Source organism: Eubalaena glacialis, chromosome 20, assembly GCF_028564815.1.
Source record: "Eubalaena glacialis isolate mEubGla1 chromosome 20, mEubGla1.1.hap2.+ XY, whole genome shotgun sequence".
Taxonomy (NCBI): Eukaryota; Metazoa; Chordata; class Mammalia; order Artiodactyla; family Balaenidae; genus Eubalaena; species Eubalaena glacialis.
This window is the reverse complement of record NC_083735.1, coordinates 12,140,074-12,161,451: the sequence shown is the minus strand read 5'-3', so window position 1 is coordinate 12,161,451 and position 21,378 is coordinate 12,140,074. Positions and strand designations below refer to the sequence as shown.

Sequence of the window (21,378 nt, the reverse complement as noted above, 5' to 3'; positions counted from 1 at the left end):
TCTCTCCTTGGAGCCCTTACAGCTTTTCCTTCTGCTTTTCTCCTAGGACAGCTTGTCTTGACTCCAAGTTTGTTTAGTGATGTTATTTCTTTGAATGATTTCTTATTTCTTTGTCTTTTTGCAATTTTGAAAAAAAATTAAAGATACAGGAAAAGTATAAAGAATTTTTACAAAACGCATTGTGTTTCCATAACCCAGATTTAACTATATATTTTGTCATACTTGTTTCTAATCCTTTTAAAAGAAAAAATACATAATAGATATAGCTTAGGAATCCTTTATGAACAACACAGAGGCCTGTCCTCACTCACCCAGTGGTAAACAGTTTGGTGGTTTGTATTTTTATATTCCTTTTTAAAAAATTTACATATGTACATGTGTCCATTATACAAACTTATTTTTGAAAGTGTTACTTTACATTAAGTGGCACCATGCTGTATTAATTATTCTGCCTCTTCCTCTTTTCACACTATGTTCGTGATCACAAAATCCTATATTACCTATATTTCATCCTACTAGTTTTTGGTTGGTCACGTTCAGGCTTTGATTTGTCTTATTTGTAAAGCAGGAATCTTGTTTAACAGGTTTTCCCGATAGAGAGACCCAGTCTCCCCACATTATATATTGAATGCCCATGTTTCCTACTGACCTGTGACGCCACCACCATCAGATTACCAAATTCCCAAATACACACAAGACTGCTTCTGAGCTCTTCTTTTCCCTTGGTCTGTTTTTCTACTGCTGTACTGTTGTCACAATCTTTATGACTGTACCTTTGATGTATTCATTTTCTTGTAAATTCTCCCAATTTGGCTTTTTCTCAAAAAAAGAGTTTTTGGTATTTTTCCTTCTCAAACTTTTTTAACCTTAAATTATAGAAAATTTTAAACATACAAAAGTAGACCCAATAGGATAGCCCAATCCCAGCTGCAGTGATAATCAATTCATGCCCAATCTGGTTTCATCTACGCCTCCCCCTTGGTCCCCCCACCCCTGCCCCAGATTCTTTTGAAGCCAATTCCAGGTAGTGTATCATTCCAAGCATTTCTTTCTTTCTTTTTTTCTTTTTTTTTTTAAATTTATTTTATTTATTTATTTTTGGCTGCGTTGGGTCTTTGTTGCGGTGTGCGGGCTTCTCATTGCGGTCGCTTCTCTTGTTGCAGAGCATGGGCTCTAGGTGTGCAGGCTTCAGTAGTTGTGGCATGCAGCCTCAGTAGCTGTGGCTCTCGGGCTCAGTAGTTGTGGCGCACGGGCTTAGTTGCTCCGTGGCATGTGGGATCTTCCCGGACCAGGGCTCGCACCCGTGTCCCCTGTATTGGCAGGCGGATCCTTAACCACTGCACCACCAGGGAAGCCCCCAAGCATTTCTTAAGCTATTTCTTTACACATATTCTCTAAAATCAGTTTTTTAAGTTCCCCATATATTTTGATGGAGTTTTGATTGAATTTTCATTGAATTTAAAGATTTTGGAGAATTCACTTACAAAATTGAATCTTTCTATCCATGAAATTGGATAAAATTTCTAACCATGAAATTTTTCCCCATTTATTAAATTCTTCCTTTATATCTTTTAATAACACGTTTGTTGTTTTCTCTGTGAAGATCTTGCACATTTGTTAGATTTTGCTGCAACTATGAATGTTATAGATTTTGCTGTGACTATGAATGACGCAGTTTAAATTATAATTCCCACTTGGTTGTTGCTACTGTAAAGAAATGGTATGAATTTTGTGCATTGCTCTTGTCCTCTGCAAATCTTGCTAAACTTTTATTTTTTTATTTTATTTTTTAATAAATTTATTTATTTTTGACTGCGCTGGGTCTTCGTTGCTGCACACGGGCTTTCTCTAGTTGTGGCGAGTGAGGGCTACTCTTTGTTGCAGTGCGCGGGCTTCTCATTGCGGTGGCTTCTCTTGTTGCAGAGCACGGGCTCTAGGCACACGGGCTTCAGTAGTTGTGGCACACGGGCTCAATAGTTGTGGCTCGCGGGCTCTAGAGCTCAGGCTCAGTAGTTGTGATGCGTGGGCTTCAGTAGTTGTGGCACATGGGCTCAGTAGTTGTGGCTCACGGGCTCTAGAGTGCAGGCTCAGTAGCTGTGGTGCACGGGCTTAGTTGCTCCGTGGCATGTGGGATCTTCCTGGACCAGGGCTCGAACCCGTGTCCCCTGCATTGGCAGGCAGATTCTTTTTTTAATTAATTAATTTATTTATTTATTTTTATTTTTGTCTGTGTTGGGTCTTCGTTTCTGTGCGAGGGCTTTCTCCAGTTGCGGCAAGCGGGGGCCACTCTTCATCGCGGTGCGCGGGCCTCTCACCATCGTGGCCTCTCTTGTTGCAGAGCACAGGCTCCAGATGCGCAGGCCCAGTAGTTGTGGCTCACGGGCCTAGTTGCTCCGCGGCATGTGGGATCTTCCCAGACCAGGGCTCGAACCCGTGTCCCCTGCATTAGCAGGCAGATTCTCAACCACTGCGCCACCAGGGAAGCCCTAAACTTTTATTAATCTGAGTAGTTTATTCATAGATTCTCTTGGATTTTATAGGTAGACAATCATTTCATCTGCAAGAAAATGATAGCTTTGCTTTCTCTCATCCCTTATAACTCATGGTTTTTATTTTTTATTTTACTGCAAAGGCTTGTTCTCCAGTGCACTGTTGAGAAAAGTAGTGATAACTGGCTGTTGCGCCTGTCCCTCACGTTCGTGGCTCTTGTACGTTCCCCATTGGCCTAACATCTTCTCCCCGCCCAGCTGGGCAGCATGTCTCCACCTGGCCCCGGGCTGACTCCGGGCAATCTGCATTCATCTTTGAGGGAAGCGGGTCTGCTGAGCCAGCCTGGTCCTGAAGGCCCGTGGGGGCAGGGACAGGGCTGAGCTGCAGAGAGACCACGACACCACCTGGGTTTGCTGTCGTCCCCTGCAGGATCCTGTAACTCACACAGGGTGACGGTGGCCGCACCCTCCCTGCCCACATCCCCTTGGCCGACTCTTAGCTAAAAGGCTGGGTCATAGGCCAAAGAACTAGCACGCAGACTGGCCTTCAGTTTTACCTCCCGCCATGTGAGAGGGGTCTCAGCTCCCCCTTCTTAGGCCCATCAGCCCAGGGAACCCCCCTGCACCCCTACCTCTGGGACAGAGCCAGGGTCCACGACCAGATCAAATAGGGGTAGGCATCCCCAGCCGAGCGATGCATGGATTTGCCCCGGCCCTCATCCTTGATGCATGACGGGTCCCCGAGACTCCACCGCTTTCTCTTTCCTGCCCTGCTCTTTGCCTTCGGTGTGTGGCAGGGACAGGACACTCGGATGGGGTGAGGGGCAGGCGACCCTGGGGTGCGGGAGACCCTGGGCGTTCATGCTTCCTTAGCTCCTTCCCCTCCTGCCCCTGATTCCCAAAGTTGTAAAACTAGGTTCCACTTCCCAGCTTCCTGTACAGTGACGTTGAGAAAGCCCAGGAGTCCGCTTTTCCATATTCTCACCTCAAGACATTTGAACAGTTAATACTTTAGCAGCAGAAAATAAGCCACCACATAAGCAGTAAGTTTCTTGGTTAGAAAATGAGCCATCAGAGAAAAAATATTTTTTGCAGAGAAGGAGAAATAGTGGGTGGGCTGAGTTTTCTGTCTTTCGTATGGTAGATTAGTGATTATATGTCTGCACAGCGGCAGCTAACATTTTCAAATAGGAAGGCATATGATTAAATCTCTTTTGATGTTATCTGCAAATTGTTTCTCTGAGCTCTGCTTCCAAAGGGTAGCTCTCCAATTAGAGTCAGAGATGATTATTGTGGAGTTAGCCCTCACTGTCTACTGCTCAGACAGGTGACTTCTTCTTTAAAGCGCTAATTAGCCCTACATGCAGTATCTTGTATCATATGTGTGACCTTCAGCATTTTGTTCTTTTCTAATTGGAATCATCTCTCCTCATGCTTCTCCAATAAAATGGAGAACCTGTTGGGAGCTCTTTGCTGCTCCCTCCCAAGGCCTCTGTGATCCACCACGAGGCGCGGACAGTCCTGCGGCTGCTGTGCCCCTGCCCCCGGGCAGTTCATTCCGTCCCCAGGGCTGATGCTTTAGTAAGTTCATTTCCACTCAGCAAATTTACAAACACCTCTCTTGAAGTTAATAGATTGTTCGCTCTTGACGACTTGTTATTATTATTGAAATGGACCTTAAATTAGGGTCAGGGATCCCTAAACCTCTCATGGTCACTAGTGAGCAAAACGAAGGTTAAGGAGTGAGGACGTGTTAGGTACGATGTCCTCACACCTTCGCTTTGCTCACTAGTGACCATTAGAGATCAATTTAGAGACTCTTGACGTTAGGTCCTTTTTTGAAGGGTTAGTTAAATGACATTATATAAACCACCTTGACGTGCTTTAAAAAACATTTCCATCCCTCTTTTCCGAGTGAACTCCAGTTCCTGGCCGGTCCATGGGTGACGGCTGTGCTGTGGCGTCGGCCTGGGGACTTCTGACAGCTGTGTTGATGAGGACAGTGTGTGGCTCTCGGGGACACTCACAATACACCGGGCTCTGCCCAAGTCCGAAGAAGACTGATCACCGTGCACTCAGCCATCACTACACTGCTGGGGGGGAGGGGAGGGTGGGGCAGGTACCACTACCGTGTTTTGCAAAAGAGAAAATAAGGAGGCACAGGGGTTAAGGGCCTGCCGCGGGTGGGCGAGCTGGGGCTGAGCCTGTCGGTCTGGCCCCTTCACCACCGTCTCGTGAACAGTTTCCACTGATGAAAGCAGAGGCACTGTTGGTGGATCCTGCATCCTGATAACCCGTCAGCTTCAGTCATCAAACCCGCGTCCCCTGCTGTTCACCGTCCTCTGTAAACCTCCTCCCATCTCGTTTTCATTCAGTGGGAGGCTCGTTCCTTCAGCAAACATTCCCGGAGCACCATCTAAGTGCGGGTTCTTAGAACTGTGTCACAGCTCCGATGGGGAACAGAACAGAACTGCACTCCCCCACGGAGATTACAGTCCAACTCGGAGAGGCGCACCTGAAGTCACTTGGTAATAAATTAAAGGTTGTAACCGCGACAGTGGCTCGGAGGGACAGAGGGGCTGGACTGAGAGTTCGGAGGGTCGAGGGGCACCAGCAGGAAATGCCTGCGCGAGCTGAGTAGATGGTGGCGAGGCAGTGGGGATGCAGGGGTCCTCTTGGTGGGAGCCTGGAGCACCAGTGGGGTGGAATTCACAGATGGCGCAAGTCGGGACAGTCCCGCTTCCAGTGGGAGGCGTTGGTGGCTCAGTGGCAACGCTTGTGCCTTTGTCCCCACACTGGACAAAGGCACAGGATCATCTGCCTGTGCAGAACCATTGTTCTGTGAAGACCAGTAACCCATCTGTGGGCAGCAGGGTAAGTCCCCAAAGATGTCCAAGTCCTAATCCCCAGAAACAGTGACTACCTTAGGCTAAGCGGTAAAGGTTGCTTATCAGCTGACCGTGAGGTGGGCGGTCAGCTGGGATCACCCAGGTGGGCCCAGTGTCATCAGGGTCCTTATCAGTGAGTGGAGGAACCAGGGAGAGGGGGGCGGGAAATTCTTGGTGGTCAGGGCTGGCTTTGAAGGGGGAGGGTCCCGGGAGCCGAGGAAGGTGGGCAGCCTCCAGAAGCAAGAAAAGGCAAGAAGTGGGTTTTCCGTGGGACACGGCTCTGCCAACACCTTGATTTTAGCTCAGAGAGACCCCTTTCCGTTTCTGAGCTCCAGAACCATAAAGTGATAAATTTGAGTGTTTTAAACCATTAAGTTTGTGGTAATTTGTTCTAGCAGCAGTAGGAAACTAATATGAGTACTATGATTTTTCTTCCTGAATATTTCGTTTACCACACTGACTTGAGTGTGAAACAATAGGTTTGACTGTGAAAATGCAGCTAAGATTGACCTAACCTTCAGCCAGTCAGGCCCAAGCACGTTTCTGAATAATGCCCAACTTGGTGTTTACACCCTCCAGTTTAAAAAAGTGATTATAATAGAAATATTAAAAAATGTATTTTTGCTTTTCTCTTGGGTTTTGGATAAAGATATGTAGGATTTAGCGTCTCTTATTTCATGTTTCTCCTTTTTATTCAAGATGAAATATTCCCAGAAATGTCAAAATGACACACACATGTTCAGCGTTTGCTGTTTCCAGGTCGTGGGGCGGGCAGAACTCCTGGCACCTGTGTTAGTATAAAAACTGGAGACCCAGGACCAACACCGGGGTCTGTACTGGTTTGGTTGTTGTCAGATTATATGATCTAAGAATGACAGTTTATAATCACTTCTTTACTATGGTTTGTTGTTTTTTTCCCCCTCCAATTTTTTTTTAATGAAATTGTGCTTATACAAATTACTAGTTTTATAAAAGTACAAAAGGGCTTTCACCTAGTTTCTGAAGAATAATAAGATCAGTGTTGTAGGGGAATAAACTGTGGCTGCTTAAGAAAGGCCGAGGACCACCCTTCACACTCCGGCCCCCATTTCTCAGGTCACACAATCTGTTTCACCAGCTCTAAGGTGTTCCTGACGGTAAGACTTATCTTTATTTTTCTAAACCAAGAGAGAGAAAACACTTCCAATTAAACTATTATGAGCTGTGTAACTAAAGATACATTCTGCCTCCAGAAATGTTAAAATGTGAAAACACGGGTACCTGGAATTGTGGAAACACGGTGGTCCTGAGAGGGGACACACAGAGGCACCAACAGGAACGGGCTGGGCCCCGGGACAGCGGGTGGATGGCCTGGGGCACAGGACAGCGTTCCCGTGGGTGAGACGTCCGCCAGGTAAACGGACTTTACCAGCCACACACCTGAAGGCACTGGAGGGGCAGCTTCCAGGGTGCAGCTTCCCCTCCTGGGCCTCGGCTTTCCCACTCGGCTGGGGCTCCTCCTGGGAGCAGTGGCCACGCCAGACTGGCCGGCTGTCCAGTCTGCGGGCCACCTCCCTCATGCACCTTCTGTGGTTTTAGCTCTGGTTCCCAAACGATGGTTTGAAAACCCACTTTACCTCACAATTTCTCATGAATACGTACTTGATATTATTGTACTCAGAATTTTTGTTTATTGGGAAAGGGCATAATGACAAAAAGGTACTATTCAGTAACATTTCAGAAATGTGTGTTTTATTATCACGAATACATCTAGGTACATGCGTAGACAAGGGGCCACACGTGAAAGACATTTGATTCTTGGACCACGCTGAGTAGAGGGTCCTTACGACACATGCCTCCAAAATGTGGTTTACGGCTGAGCCTGGTGTGCAAGCTCTCAGCTTCGAGCGCCCTTCAGAACGAGAACTTTATTTATTTATGTATTTTTTATTTAAGTATAGTTGCTTTATAATACCGTGTTAATTTCAGTTGTACAGCACAGTGATTCAGTTACATGTATATAACTGAATATATATTCCTTTTAGATTCTTTTCTGTCGTGGTCCAAACGCAGGTTGGAAAAGAATTTCCGGACACAAGGCAGAATGTAAAGACTATGGAATTTATTAGAGGGAATGGTTGCTGCCAGAACAGCGGGCCGACTTCCTAGTAGTCTGGGAGAGCCGAGACCCTGAACGTGTGCTATTAGTCGGTTTTTATAACCAGAGAACAAAAGAATGGTCCGAGGTGAAAATTTCTTTTCTCGATTGGTCGAGGCACATATATATACCTTCCTTCTGTAGGGTGGGAGTGGGACAAGGCAGATGCCTTTCCCTATTTGGGACGAGAGAGGAACAGTCCTGTTGCCCAGGTGGGCTCAAGAATTTCGTTCCCATCGCAACAAGGCGCGGAGGGCGAGAGAGTCTGGTCGGGTGTGTAACACAAACTTTTTCAGGCAGGGTTGTCCTTTGTCCTTGAAGCACCATTGTCCTTGGAGCACCACATTTTCCCTTATAGGTTATTAAAGAATATTGAGTAGAGTTCCCTGTGCTACACAGTAGGTCCTTGTTGGTTATCTATTTTATACGTAGTAGTGTGTATCTGTTAATCCCAACCACGAGAGCTTTATTTAAAGCCACCCTGCGCCCTCCCGAGCATTCCAGCCTGAACTCCACCCCAGCCCCTACCCCCGCCCTCGGCCATTGTGCAGCTAAATACAATCGCTTACTGTGTTTTAAATAGTGCCGGATGCCTCACTGTCATTTATTGTAGTCTCGTACGTGGGCCTTTGCTTTCAGTAATATTTAAAGCTGCGCCTAATTAGATTTAACTCCATTTGCTTGAAGACTTCTTAAGAATCCTTTGCAAGGTGGATTAGTGCTCCAAACTCATGTGAAGTCTGGGTTTTTATTTATCCGCTTATTTTAAAGGATGGAATGCCTACCTCACACTTTTAGGTTTTATCCCCCTCTTCCCACTGGAGATTGGAAGGAAGACTAGCAGGAAAGAGTCTGTGGTGAAAGAACTGTTCCCCCAGCCTTGTGCTTTCTGCGGGGGTGTCTTAACCTCATCTCAGGGCCGAGGGGGATTGTTCAAAGCCCAAAAGCTGCCTCTGGAGTCCGGTGAACCGACCTATGAAGCTGCTGCTGACAGCCCTCAGGGTGGTCTTTTTTTTTTTTTAAATCTGCTTTTGCTTTATTTCCATTGCATTTGTTTTTCTTCCCTAGGAGACATTGCAGCGATGGCCCATAGGGGAGGGTGAATAATTACCAGGGTGAACAGAGGGGCACACAGCATACTGGCGGGCGTGCAAGCAGGTGGCCCAGGAGGGGCTCTGTCCCTGACAGACGGTCTGGCTGATGCCGAGTAGTGTTTGATCTTTTCACCTGTGCTGTCTGCTTTATAAACCGCAAGCTGTGTTGTCCTGCTCCACCTTTTTTGTCTTCTATTGTCTTTTTATTTTCTTCTGCCTCTTATTGTTCGCGCTCATATTTCCCTTATTCCTCATCCTCTCCTGCCATCCCCACCTTGAATCTCTAGTTAATACAGGAAAAGCTTCAGGCAAAGCACAGACAATGGTAGCTTTACAAGGCACTAATCCCATTCATGAGAGCTCCGCCCTCGGGGTTCAAGCACCTCCCAAAGGTCCCACCTCCTAATGCCATCACATCAGGCATTAGGATTTCAACTTGTGGATTTTGAGGGGACAAACTTTCAGGCCATAGTAACATCAAACTTTATCAAGTAAATAAGCAACATAATCTGGAAATATCTCCATTTACCAACCCTCCTGGTATATTCCTTCAACTCTGTTGTGAGATCAATAGAATCTTCTGGTCTAGAACATGAACATGCATATTTAACATTTTTTATACGAAGGATGTGTTTCATTGATTTGTTCATTCATTTATTTATTCAGCAAGTATCTAAGTGCCTAGTATGTACCAGGCACTGTCCTGGGAGCCGGAATGCATTGGTGAACAAAAGAGAAAAAAGAAAATTCTGCCCTGGTGAAGCTTACATCCTGGGGTAATTAATAAATTAATAAATTAATTAATACATTAATAAGGGTGAAAAATAGACCAGTGTGAGGGGGTTTCTGAGTGTCTGGGGGAGGTTGCAATTTTAACTGAAATACTAAAGGTAGGTCTAATGAGAAGGCAACCTGTGAGCGGAGCCTTTATAAGGTAGGAAGCCATCATATGTAAACGTATGATACTTGCAAGTCACCTGAAGGCCCAGCTTTCGCAAGATCTTGTGCAGACACTGTCTACCGGGCAATTTTCCTTCCATCCCAGGATAAGACAAGGCAGAGCAAGGGGGCACTTCACTTGTAACAGCAGGAATCACAGCAAATCTGTGTTTCCTTCTTAAAAATGCCCTTTTAAGGTTTTATAGCTCTAACAACTATTGTAGACAGCACAATTGTCCTTCAGTCAAAGGAGGAACATCTATATAAAGTAGCTTACTTATTTTCCTCTCAAGATTTTTCTTTAAAATACATGCAATTTCCATGGACCTATGAGGCTCTCTGGCTTAGAACGCTGGCTGAATATTTTCCATCAGTACACTTTTCCTCCTGGTAGGGAAGGATAATATCTTGAAATATGAATCTCCCTGACTTCCGTTTATCTACTCCCTTGTATGTGACTTTGCACTAGTTAGAACATCCACGTTGCCTTGAAAAGAAGTAGGAGTTTTAGAGCTGGAATGAGAAGCAGAAGAAAGGATAAATGTTTGATTTATTTTGCTGCAACAAGTCAACATGAGGCAGTGGAGCCAAGAAACAGAAAGTAAGCTCCTGTCTCTAGACTTTGCTGCATCACTGGGGCAACTTGACAGGGTCACTTAAGCAGCCACACTAATCCTTGGGATTTCCATCAGCAGCTGCCTACACATCAGACCCATGGGTCACAGAGACGAGAGATCCCAGCTGTGCACAAAACCTCACCAAGTCCCAACCAAGTAGCTACACTGGGAACCCTCCACTGCCCTCCACAGCTCCGGACATGTGTAAGTTCCCTCCTCGGTTTGGTTGTGCCTCAAGGTTTTCCCATTATATCTCTAAAATATGCACCTGGGATTGGGCTCCCTGCCTAAGCATGGTCCTAGCTTAGGCATTTGCTTTTCTTTACTTCTGCCCACTCAGACATAGTAGAGAAGTTCTTCTCAGAAGAATGACTTCAGCAGAGAAGTTGCAGGCAGTTATGTGCCATAACTTAGGTACTCCTCAAATGTTAGGCTTTCAGCGATGCTACACCCACCAGTGGCTCACGTCACTTACGTTGCTCTGGGTTTCATGTTGCAGTAAAAGCAAAGAGCACTTGTAGAAAGACTGAGCAAAATTGTTGGTATTTTTGCTGTTCTTTGCTTCCCCTGTCCTTGGAGGTGGATTGAGACACCTGGAATGAGGCTCTGTGGGCCAGCAGATAGAAAAAAGGTGAACCGTCACGGGGCCAGGAAGTGCCTCCTCTGTTTAGACATCTCTGTGACTGTGGGTCCTGGTGTGCACAGAAACAAATTCTGGCCCTCGTACACACCTACTCTCCTGGCTGTGGCTGCCTTTATCAACTCGGTCCCACAGATGCAGACTCCCTAACGGCGCGAATTCATCCTCTTTCTGTCCTGCCATCCTCAGCATTTCAGATGAAGCTGAGGTTTTCATCTGAACACAGAAGCTAAATTTCTGTGTTCTGGTTATATAGTTCCACGTGTGCATTAGACACTTTTTTCCAACAGATGAGAATCATTTCTGTTGACATTTTCAACCATTCAGTTCCACTTGCTTTTCTAAATTAGATTTGCTTTAACTTCATTTTCTCCCAGACATTATTGGAAGAATGATTATGGAGCCCATTAACCATTTCATCATTTTATTGCTAATAGCCAAACAAGAATTAATTTTCCAAAATTATGTAGCACATTACCATAATGATTTACTAAAACCCAGGTGTATTTAAAATACTGCCTTTCTATTGTTTCTGTTTCTTTTTTAAAATGTTTTATTTCATTTTATTTATTTATTTATTTATTTTGGCTGCATTGGGTCTTTGTTGCTGCATGTGGGCTTTCTCTAGTTGCGGCCAGCAGGGGCTACTCTTTGTTGCCGTGCATGGGCCTCTCATTGTGGCGGCCTCTCTTGCTGTGGAGCACAGGCTCTAGGTGCGTGGGCTTCAGTAGTTGTGGCACGTGGGCTCAGTAGTTGTGGCGCACGGGCCCAGCTGCTCCGTGGCATGTGGGATCTTCCCGGACCAGGGCTGGAACCCGTGTCCCCTGCATTGGCAGGCGGACTCTTAACCACTGCGCCACCAGGGAAGCCCCTGTTTATTTTCTTTTTTTTTTTTATAAATTTTATTTATTTCTGTATATATGTATGTACGTATGTATGTATTGGCTGCGTCGGGTCTTCCTTGCTGCGCGCAGGCTTTCTCTAGCTGTGGCGAGCGGGGGCCACTCCTCGCCATGGTGCGCAGGCCCCTCACTGCGGTGGCTTCTTTCGCTGCAGAGCATGCTCTCTAGGCGCACAGGCTTCAGCAGTTGTGGCGCGCGGGCTCAGTAGTTGTGGCTCGCGGGCTCCAGAGCGCAGGCTCAGCAGCTGTGGCGCACAGGCCTAGCCGCTCCGCGGCATGTGGGATCTTCCCGGACCAGGGCCCGAACCCGCGTCTCCTGCACTGGCAGGCAGACTCTCAACCACTGCGATATCAGGGAAGCCCTATTTTCAATTCTATCAAAAAGCAGTAAACTTCTGCTGACAAAATTGCTTGGAAAAACCCAGTTGTTCAGCAGGCAGTGTTGCTGTTTTCCATTTATTAGGTTTTTACTGTAGCCCTGGTGACGGGGCATCTGTGGCACATGGCCTTCATTTGTACGACTAGTGACCCTAACCAGAAACTCGGAAAATTCTCATGGCTGGACGAGAGGATCTGCTCATGCCTCTCCTTTCGAAGAAGGGTCCCCTTAAGAGACTTTGCTCATCTCACCCAGAGGCTGCACCTCTGTGCTTCCTCCCAGGAGGGTATGGTCAGTCGTCCCCCATTCAGCAGAGGGACAGAGTCATGATGGGCAGGAGAGCAGGGTGACCTAAGGTGACTGGAAGTCTGGGCCAGTCAGAGAGCAGCCCAGCAATGCTGTTGATAAAAGGCTACAGACACCTTAGCGCCCACGCCCAACCCATGGTGGTCTCACATTTGGTGGATGTGGGGAGAGGGATCTGGGACTTCCAGGCTCAGACACAGAGACCATCTGCTGTGTTAGGGGAAGAAAACCATGTTTGGCATGGGAGGCTCGGCTCCAGCTCTGCTGTTCCTCCACCAGCTGAGTCTTGAAGGTGTGGCCTTATCTACAAGGACGGATTAGGCTCCACGCAGAGTTCTCTCTTGGTTCTAACAATCTATCGAAGTTTATCCCATTGCTTGGATCTCACAGAAAGCAGTATAGAAACAAGAGAAGCACATGCCAGCATGGAAATAACCATGCAGAGGACGAGCCAACTTCAATACCATATCTGAGGTGACTCTGAAGGGGACTTGTTCCCACTGCTCCAGCTGTGGTCATGTGTGTAGATCAAACGATGTTGGCTGGATGGGCAGCCAGCCTCTCCCTCCCCTCTCCACCGAGAATTCTACTTTCAGGGCTCTGTAAAGTGTCAGACCCTAGTCCCTGCCTTCAGAGAGCTCACGGTCTTCACGCAAAGCTGAGATGTTTTTATAAGTCGAGGGCAGGGTGAGCTGGGATTTAAGTAACTGAAAGAAGTTACAGGAAACTGTGGTTGTCTAGTGACTGGTAAAGACTCAAGCACTGGAGGGCTGGGGGAAGGAGGATCACCTAAACCAGGCCTCTCAGGGGGGCGCCTCCCAGGGAGGTGGACACGCAGTGATGGCGTCAGACAAGCCAAGTCACACCCTGGATCCACGTCTGCCTACTTGTGGGCTCCCGGCAAGGCTACTGAGCTTTCTCGAAGCCTCGGGGCCTCATCTTCAAGACACAGTAATAACAGGATTGACCTTTTAGGGTTATTCGGAGCATAAGGCAAGCAGAGTGCTTGAGCACAGCCTGGTGCGCAGTGAAGAGTAAGTAAAGGTTAGCCATTTACACCATCACTGTCATTATCAAAGCTGTCATTGTTATCAGCATATAAAGAGAGGGTTGGTCTGAGCCTTGAGGAGCGGGGTCATGTGGGCAGGCTGAGAATAACTCGGGACTTCATGGAGATGCTCCCTTGAATCCATGGATGGAATTTCAAGACACCAGAACCGGGAGAGACCGAGAGACTTACCATTTTTGTTTCTAGATTGAAGTGCCTGCTTTCTGAGATTTACATTAGAGGAAAGGGAGCACGGCTCTAAGAGGTGTTACCGAAAACGTCTGCCCCGTTAGAGTCCGTATTAAGTTAGGAAACTATGTTTTTCCCCCTCACCTGCCAAAGTGAATTTTAGTATCTTCTTATGACTGCTCGGGCTAAAGTGATTTCCCTGCACCTGTGACCCCCATCAAAGTTCACTTGTGTGAATGACCTGGCCCTTCCTTGGGGTCTTTTGAATTTTCATTTAAATGTTCGATTGCTACCACTTCTTACATGTATTTCCTGCCTCAATCACAGAGCACAAGCTCCTAGCAGGCAGGGAAGGTTTCTACATTTCTGCAGTTCCCACAACTCTTAATATGATTCTGGGTGTGGGGTAAGCCCTCAACATATTTGCTGGTTGTCTGATTTTTTTAATTCAATATGTTGCATAAAATTTGACTAGGAATATGTCAGATAGAAATGTTCCTCCCAAAGAAAGGATATGTATTGGCTTATCGAGGTTGAACATACTTCCAGTGAAATGCTCGGTGATATTTAACACAGGCATAGTCTCACCCCAAACTACACCAGACACTCCCATCACCCCAGAAGGTTGCCCTGTCCCTACCCTGGCCCCGCAAAGCCACCACGGGCGTGATTCTATCGCATTTCACATGAATGGAGTCACACGGCATATACTTCCGTGTCTGCATTCCTTCACTAAGATACTATTCTTGACAAGCGTCCACGTTGTCGCACGTATCAGCGGCTCATTCTCTTTCCACGGCTTCAATATTCCAGTATGTTAGTCCACTTCCTTGCAGACAGATATCTAGGTTGTTCCAAGGAATAAACTGCTACGAACATTATTGTACGCGCTCCTCGTGGCCATGTTTTCATTTATCTTTGATAAATACCTAGGGTGGAACGTGCTGGGGCATCTGTATTAATGTAAACATGTCCATGAGTGGAGTTAGAGACAGCCTTGATACCGAGCAGGGCCCAGTGGGGCTCCTGGGCACAAAATCCTTCCTGTGTCCCCATTTCTTTGATTATAGGAAACAGGCTTCAGTCAGCCTCCATGACCTTCCATGAGTTCCATGGGGCAGATTCAAGCAGTTGTTAATTAGGGAAGGGAGGGGGTGTGAGACAAGGGAGGAGGAGTCAAGAGAAACAATAGAGCAGCCTTGGGGCAGGGTCCTGGTTCCCCATCAAGGGATACACAGAACAATGTCTTTGAGCTGTTTTGCAGGTACTGAGACCCCCACCAGGTGGGAGAAGTTAATGGTTAATGGCATGCTGCCCACAGAGGCCGGATTCGGCTTCAGCTCTGCGCCAGGTGAACAGAGAGGGTTTGGAGCTGGGTGAGGAGTTGTGGGCTTGCAAACTGGCTGCTCTCAGGATGAAGCCTGATGACGACACGTCTTGTCCGGCAAGTACAGAGTTTCAAAAGTGGAGGGATGAGGTGCCTGCAGGTGGCTGTGCAGTCAGCCTTCCCATCCCTCCATCCCACGCTTACCACGTGCTTCTGGCCACCTCTTAGGATCCTAAGATTCTATTCCGATTCCTGTTTGAAAGATAAGGAGGCCCAAGACCAAGAGGAGATCTGAAACAAGCCAGCAAACACAAGCTATCTCCTCCTCTGCCCTGGCCATCGCTGCTTGCTGGCCTGGAGGCATCTGTCAGAGACGTGCTTTTGCCCCAGGCCTCTCCATATTTTGTACGTCTTTATAGCCATCACCCCATTTTCTGTGTATTTGCCGTCCTGTATCTGCCTTGAACAGTGAGCTCCTGAAAATCAGGGATTTCAGCTTCACATCCTCACCGCCTGCCATGGTGCCCAGCATGTGGTCTGTGTGGTCACCCTAATGTACCTACTGCTCTACCAAGTCTGCACCAAGGTGACAGGGTTTTGTTTGGGTGGTTTGGTTTGGTTTTTATTTCGCACCCCAGTATTATCGTTGCATAGAAAACAGAATTAGTCTTCATGTGTTGTATAAAGATGCCATTAAACACCTTATGTGTTCCAGACAGGGTGGAGCATGGAAAAAGAGACAATTCCTTGAGCCTGGAGGGAGCAAAGCTGAGCTTGTCTCCAGAGGATCAGGGACACACTCCCCAGCGGTGTAGCGGCCTTCAGGACGCATGGAGGCCCCGTGCTGGCCACACCCCAAGCCCCCGGTGAGGCATGGAGGCACCAGCACGCCTGTGACCAGTGACTGCCCCAGCTCACTGCTACGGCGGACCCCAACTTTGGGGAGAGGCTGCAACAATGTGTTTAAGTGTCCCCAAATCCTTGGATCGAATCACAATTGGATTATTTTTAGGAAAATAAAGAACTCGAAATTCTCCCTCATCCCAGTTGATAGACTTGTTAGATAAATGGATGCCGGCACAGTCTGGTAGGTAGGCCCCTCCTTCTGGGTCACTGTTCCTGAGGCTGCGCCCGCCCCACGGCGGCTCCTCCCTCCCCTCCAAGCTCCCTCCCAGGGGCTCTCCCCTCACTTCCGGGGCTCCACAGCGCCCAGCCACACCCTGCCTTTGCGGAGCATCTTCCTGCCCCTCTGCTGCTTTCTCCTCCTCCACTGGTGAAGTTTCTAGAGGGCCGTGGACATGCCCCTCTTTACAAGCAGAAAGCTAAGTGCGCTCTCAGGGATATTTGCTGGACGGAATTGACCTGAACCACGTGGGGGGCCCCTGCGTTTCTCTGCGGATGGCTGTCACTTTGCTTCCTCTCAATCCAGCCAGTGGAACTCCTTCACAAGGAGCTATGTGGACGCTGGCCAATTAGTCTAGACTTCATACTACTCTAAGCCCCGTGGGGTGCCGGCGGGGCTCTCGCCCTGGCAATGTCGACCACAACTCCACTTGCACTTGTCTTTGGCCCAGCAATTCCAATGATAGTAATTTACTCGCAAACACACCACCCCACAAATTTAAAAAAAGAAACCAAAACCGCCCACGCATACAGCTACTCATTTATTTTTAACGGCAAAATATTGGAAAGAACCGAACGCTCATCCATGGACGATACCTAAAACTAGGAAAAGAAGGGGGCGGTTCTTAAATTGGGGATATGCAAGCAACACTGCTGACCTCTGTCCGTAATCACTTTTCCACTATTTTAAAAGCATGTAGTCAAAGAACACTATTGTAATAAGCACGAGGAATAATTTACAAAAATATTTTTCTAGAATATGAATACCTACTATATTTTACACATTTTACAAAAAGAAAAATACTAAGATCAAATACTTATGTCCTGCTCACCACACCCCAGGTACTGTTTTGAATGTTTGACCATGTTAATTCAATTTTCATAAAGATCCTGTGAGGTAAGCCCCGCTGCCGGCTCCATTTTACTTGCGGGGAAAGTGAGGCAGAGAGAGGTTCAGGCCTTAGTTTATGCCCACGCCTCTCGGCAGCCGGTCCTGCTCCGACCCGGCCGAGAGCTCGCACTGGCCAGAACCGGGGGCCCTGCTCCTACCCTGCCCTCCGGAACCCCACATTCTTGTCTCCTAACTGGGAAAACCCCACTAAATCGTTTATAAATACAAAGTACTTGGGCCTTAAAACTCAGTATACAAGGTAATGAGGTGCACAGGGGGATTGGGGGCAAATCGAAGCTGCATTCCCGAAATTCAGGTTGGGTTGGAAAGCTGAGCAGGTTGGGGTGAGCGTTTTGGAGTATCTGTCTGCAGTCGGCCCGGCAGTCAGGACCCAGGTGACCCACGCCTTCTCTGCTCCCTCAGCTCCTGGGGCCTCTCGGGGCCCGGACGCCCCCTCCAGCTCCCCAACCAGCCCCAAGGGCCGCACCCACTGCGCACGCGCGGGCAGCGGCACGGGGTGGGGGGGGGGCCGGGAGCGACGCCCACTGCGCACGCGCGCGCCGCCGACTCAGGGATCAGCGTAGCAACACGGCCGCGCGGAGCCGCGCTGGCCAATCAGCGCGGCCGGGGGCGGGGCTTCCCCGCGGCGGCTCCCGGGTAGGCGGTGGGCGATTTCCGGCAATAAATCCCGACGGGCCGCCGTCAGGTGCCGGCTGGGGGTTGTCAGTGCGCCAGGTGGGGCCCGGACAGTCGGCGCGCCAGGTAAGGACTGGGACGCGGCGCGCGCTAGGTGGGGACTATGGGCGTCCGCGCGTCGGGTGGGGACGGAGGCAGTCTGCCCGCCACACGGCGCGGCCCACCCGTCCTCAACCTCACGCCCACCCTCCGCGTCCCGCAGCCCAGCTCCCCTCCCGCCCCCGCCTGAACCCGCCCCCACCGGGTCGGCCCCCCTCCTCCCCCGGCTCGGGGCCTCCGGGACCACCCCTCCCTGGCCCGGCGTCTCCGGCGTCCGCCCTCCGGCCTCTTCCTCCCCCGGCCCGGGGCCTCCGGGACCACCCCTCCCGCGCGGGCACTTGCCCGGGCCTGTCTTCGTCCTCCCGGCGTCCGTCCTCTGCTCCCGTTCTGCTCCGGCTCCGGCCCCTCTTCGGTTGCCTTTCTTATTTTTCTTGAGCGGACGCGTTTCAATTTTGCGTCCTCCTCTTCGCGGTAAGCTCCGTTTGGACCCTTCTCCCAGCCCTGGCCCTGCTCAGACTCATCTTGAAGGAGTGTGGGGAATCGTGCCTTTTCCTGCGGAGCCCTCCTTTCCTGCCTCTTCCAAATTCTTGCCTCCAGCCCTAATCACAAAAGACACGCTTTCCCTTATTGTTTCGTGTTCCACTTTCCCCTCTTACGGGAATGTTTTACGTTTCCGTGAGGCATCTGTGATTCTCTCTCAGGCCTTCTTGCAGTAAACCCCATTTCTGATTCTCAGCCCTCGGTTTATTATTTCTTGATGGTCTTTCTGGATCAGATTCTTCCACATTTATAAGCCATATTCATGTTTGACCCTCAATTATTTGGAAATCTTGTAAGGAAGAGAAAGCAATAGAAAAAGCCAAACGCTTATCAAATTGAGGATCAGTCATTCTTATCGCAGAACAATAAAAATTATTTTCTAAAAATTTATGATGAAATTTCCAGTATAAGAAATACTGGAAGAGAAACTCCTTTGCCAGCTTTTTTCTCTGAATATGAAAGTGCCTTTTATTTTCACTGTAACTTGTTTGTTTCTTATCTGTTAGTAATGTGTATAGCCATAGCTCTTGCTCTACAGGTATAGTCTTTATTGTTCTGAAAATCAGTTTAGTTACTGAGGAGAGTAAGTACTGTTATACATGTAACCTTTTCAAATTTTTTAGAGCTGTTTCCTGGCATGTTTTCCTTGTCTTAGTGTTTTTATATTTAGATCAATCATTACCTTAGATCATATCTGATGATGTATGACATATAAGCTAAAAAATGTAAGAAAAAAAAAACTTCTGCACTTTTATGACATCTGTTTCTAATAGGGTGTTCAGGAATTGCTGTTTTAAAAATATAGTGGTAGAGCATGGATTGTGGATTGAGATTCCATGACTGTAAATCCCAGCTCCACCAAACTTTTTGCCTCAGTTTCTTCATCTATAAAATAGAGATTTAAAACTTTTAAATGCGGATTACAGCATTTCCTACCTTATGCAGTAGTGTGAGGACTAAATGAGATATAAGAGGTAAATTGTCTAGGGTGATGCCTAACCCATGCTGAGATCTAGTAAATGTTTGCTGCTGTTATCGTTAGTTAACGGAAAGTGTGCTTGTTGAAGGAAAGACATTTCTTGTCTTGTGCAGGAGTTTCCACTGGCAAATGAACTTCATGAAGCCCTGTTCTCCTGCAGTGCTTCACCCTCATGTCCTGCCATATAAAATAAAGATTGAGGGAAGATCTACAGTAGATGGCCCCATATGCTCTCTGACATTAGTTGGCATGAAATGTGCACAAAATTGCAGATTGTACCAGCTATTTTACAAGAGTAGCCACTTTTGAGTAGTTGCTCTTACACATTTAATAATTTTCAGGAGTAATTTCTAGTTCTTATTTTTGTATTTGGAAATTATCAAAACAAAGGTGATTTTAATTAAATTTATAACATGATAGCAATTCAGATCGTTTAGCAGAACAGATAAATACATTTCCATAAAAAATGATGGGTTGTCATCATTCCAAAAGTTTAACAGTATTTTTCGATTTGCAAACTTGTTAGATGCTTCAGACTGGGACTATTTTTGAAAATTTGAGACCTAAGCCTTTCACATTGCAACTTGTGTGTTTTTTTTTTCTTCTTTTTTTTCTTTTCCCTGATGGCTTTTTTGTTATTGTTTGTAATAACTGTGCTTCCAGAATCTCTGCTTTAGTTCATGAACTAAAGCATAAAGTATAAAGATTACACATAAGTATTATATAAGGTTATATATTGTAATAACCTATGAGGGGAAAGAATATGAAAAAAAATATGTACATAATTGAATCACTTTGCTGTACACCTGAAGCTCACACAGCATTGTAAATCAACTATACTTCAGTTTAAAAAAAGGTTATATGCAAGTGTAAAGCATAAGTGTAAAGATTATACAGCTATATGGAATGGAATACACACATTTATTTTGAAACAAATCTTTTCCTCTGTGTTGAAAATAAAACTCTTGGAAATGTACTCTTTTTATTTCCATGGTCCATTTAGCTGCATTTCACTCCTTCCAACCCATGGAAATATAAACACTTAGCAACTGAAAAATTCAGGCTAACTATATTTGTTTCTCACAGAGTTGTTAAAGTCAATATGAATGATCTGTAGAGTTTTGGTAGTTGTAAAGGAATCAATTATCTTACAGGAAACCCCAAGCTGACTCTTAATTTTACAGCAGAAACTTAGTGTAAATGTTATAGGGATTGCTTGTGAGGCCTGAATATAAGTGCATTAAGTGGTGAGTGGGCATGGTGTCTAAATAGGCAAGTACAACGTGTGTCATCAAGTCTTAAAATATCTTGTTAGCTGAGGTGTTGGTAAGAAGTTTCTGTTGCTTAAGTAGTTGTTCTTTCTGCCTCTGTTCTCCACTTCAGTCTGTCCTTCACGCCCTGGCAAATTATTCTGAAAATAGCACTGCTCACGTTGCTGGATTGCTCAAAAACTTTTAATTATTTAGAGAATAAAGTCCAAACACTTTTGATATTCTGCATTCTCCTAGTCCCCTTTCCAATCTGTTCTCTATTTCAGCCAGCCTATTCTGCTTATTCTCTAACATGTCACATGTATTCCTGTCTTCATTTTTTTCACCCACCATTTCTGTGATTGGTATTTTTTTCCTTTCTTCATTCACTTAAGATCTAACCATGTTTTAAGACCAAGCTCATGTCCTAGTTTCTCTTCAGAGGTTTCCCAGGTGGTTTGCTTTTTACTCTGAGTTTCTTTTAGTTATTCTCTCTTTACCACTCATTTAGTACTCATATTACAAGATTGCATGTATGCACATTTATATATATATGTATATATTTAATGAGAAACCAATTTTATTAATTTAAATGTATGAAGACTTCTAAATTCTACAAGAAAGGAAAAAACTAAAATAATAAATTTGTAAAATCTGTGAGCATACAAATCACAAAAGAAAAAAGGAAACATACTGGGGACAATTCTTCAACTGCATCAGGAATCAAATAATATAGGTTAACAATGTCACCATTTCTGCCTTTCAGATCAGCAAGTCGTGTTCTATAAAAATTGTCACATAGGTAATACATTTTTATCTAATAAAAGAAGTATTAAAAATAAAAATGCCTCAAATAAAAAATTATGTAAAATCACTTGAAATTCAAACATGCAGAGATATTCACTG

General features: G+C 46.4%; 1 protein-coding gene and 1 long non-coding RNA gene across 10 annotated transcripts in view; both read left to right on the top strand.

Moving 5' to 3' along the window:
• Positions 1 to 15,940, top strand: part of LOC133081356 (uncharacterized) — a 47,279-nt gene extending 31,339 nt beyond the window's left edge. Inside the window, exons 2-3 of the long non-coding RNA XR_009698788.1 lie at positions 14,892 to 15,540; positions 15,670 to 15,940. This is a non-coding gene — a long non-coding RNA (uncharacterized LOC133081356). The remainder of the gene's footprint in view (positions 1 to 14,891; positions 15,541 to 15,669) is intronic.
• A 1,702-nt stretch (positions 15,941 to 17,642) lies between these two features.
• FBXO25 (F-box protein 25) overlaps positions 17,643 to 21,378 on the top strand; it is a 50,008-nt gene continuing 46,272 nt past the window's right edge. For all 9 annotated transcript variants that reach the window (XR_009698796.1, XR_009698797.1, XR_009698795.1 and 6 more), the window contains exon 1: positions 17,643 to 17,730. The gene's annotated coding sequence lies outside the window, so the exon portion shown is untranslated. The remainder of the gene's footprint in view (positions 17,731 to 21,378) is intronic.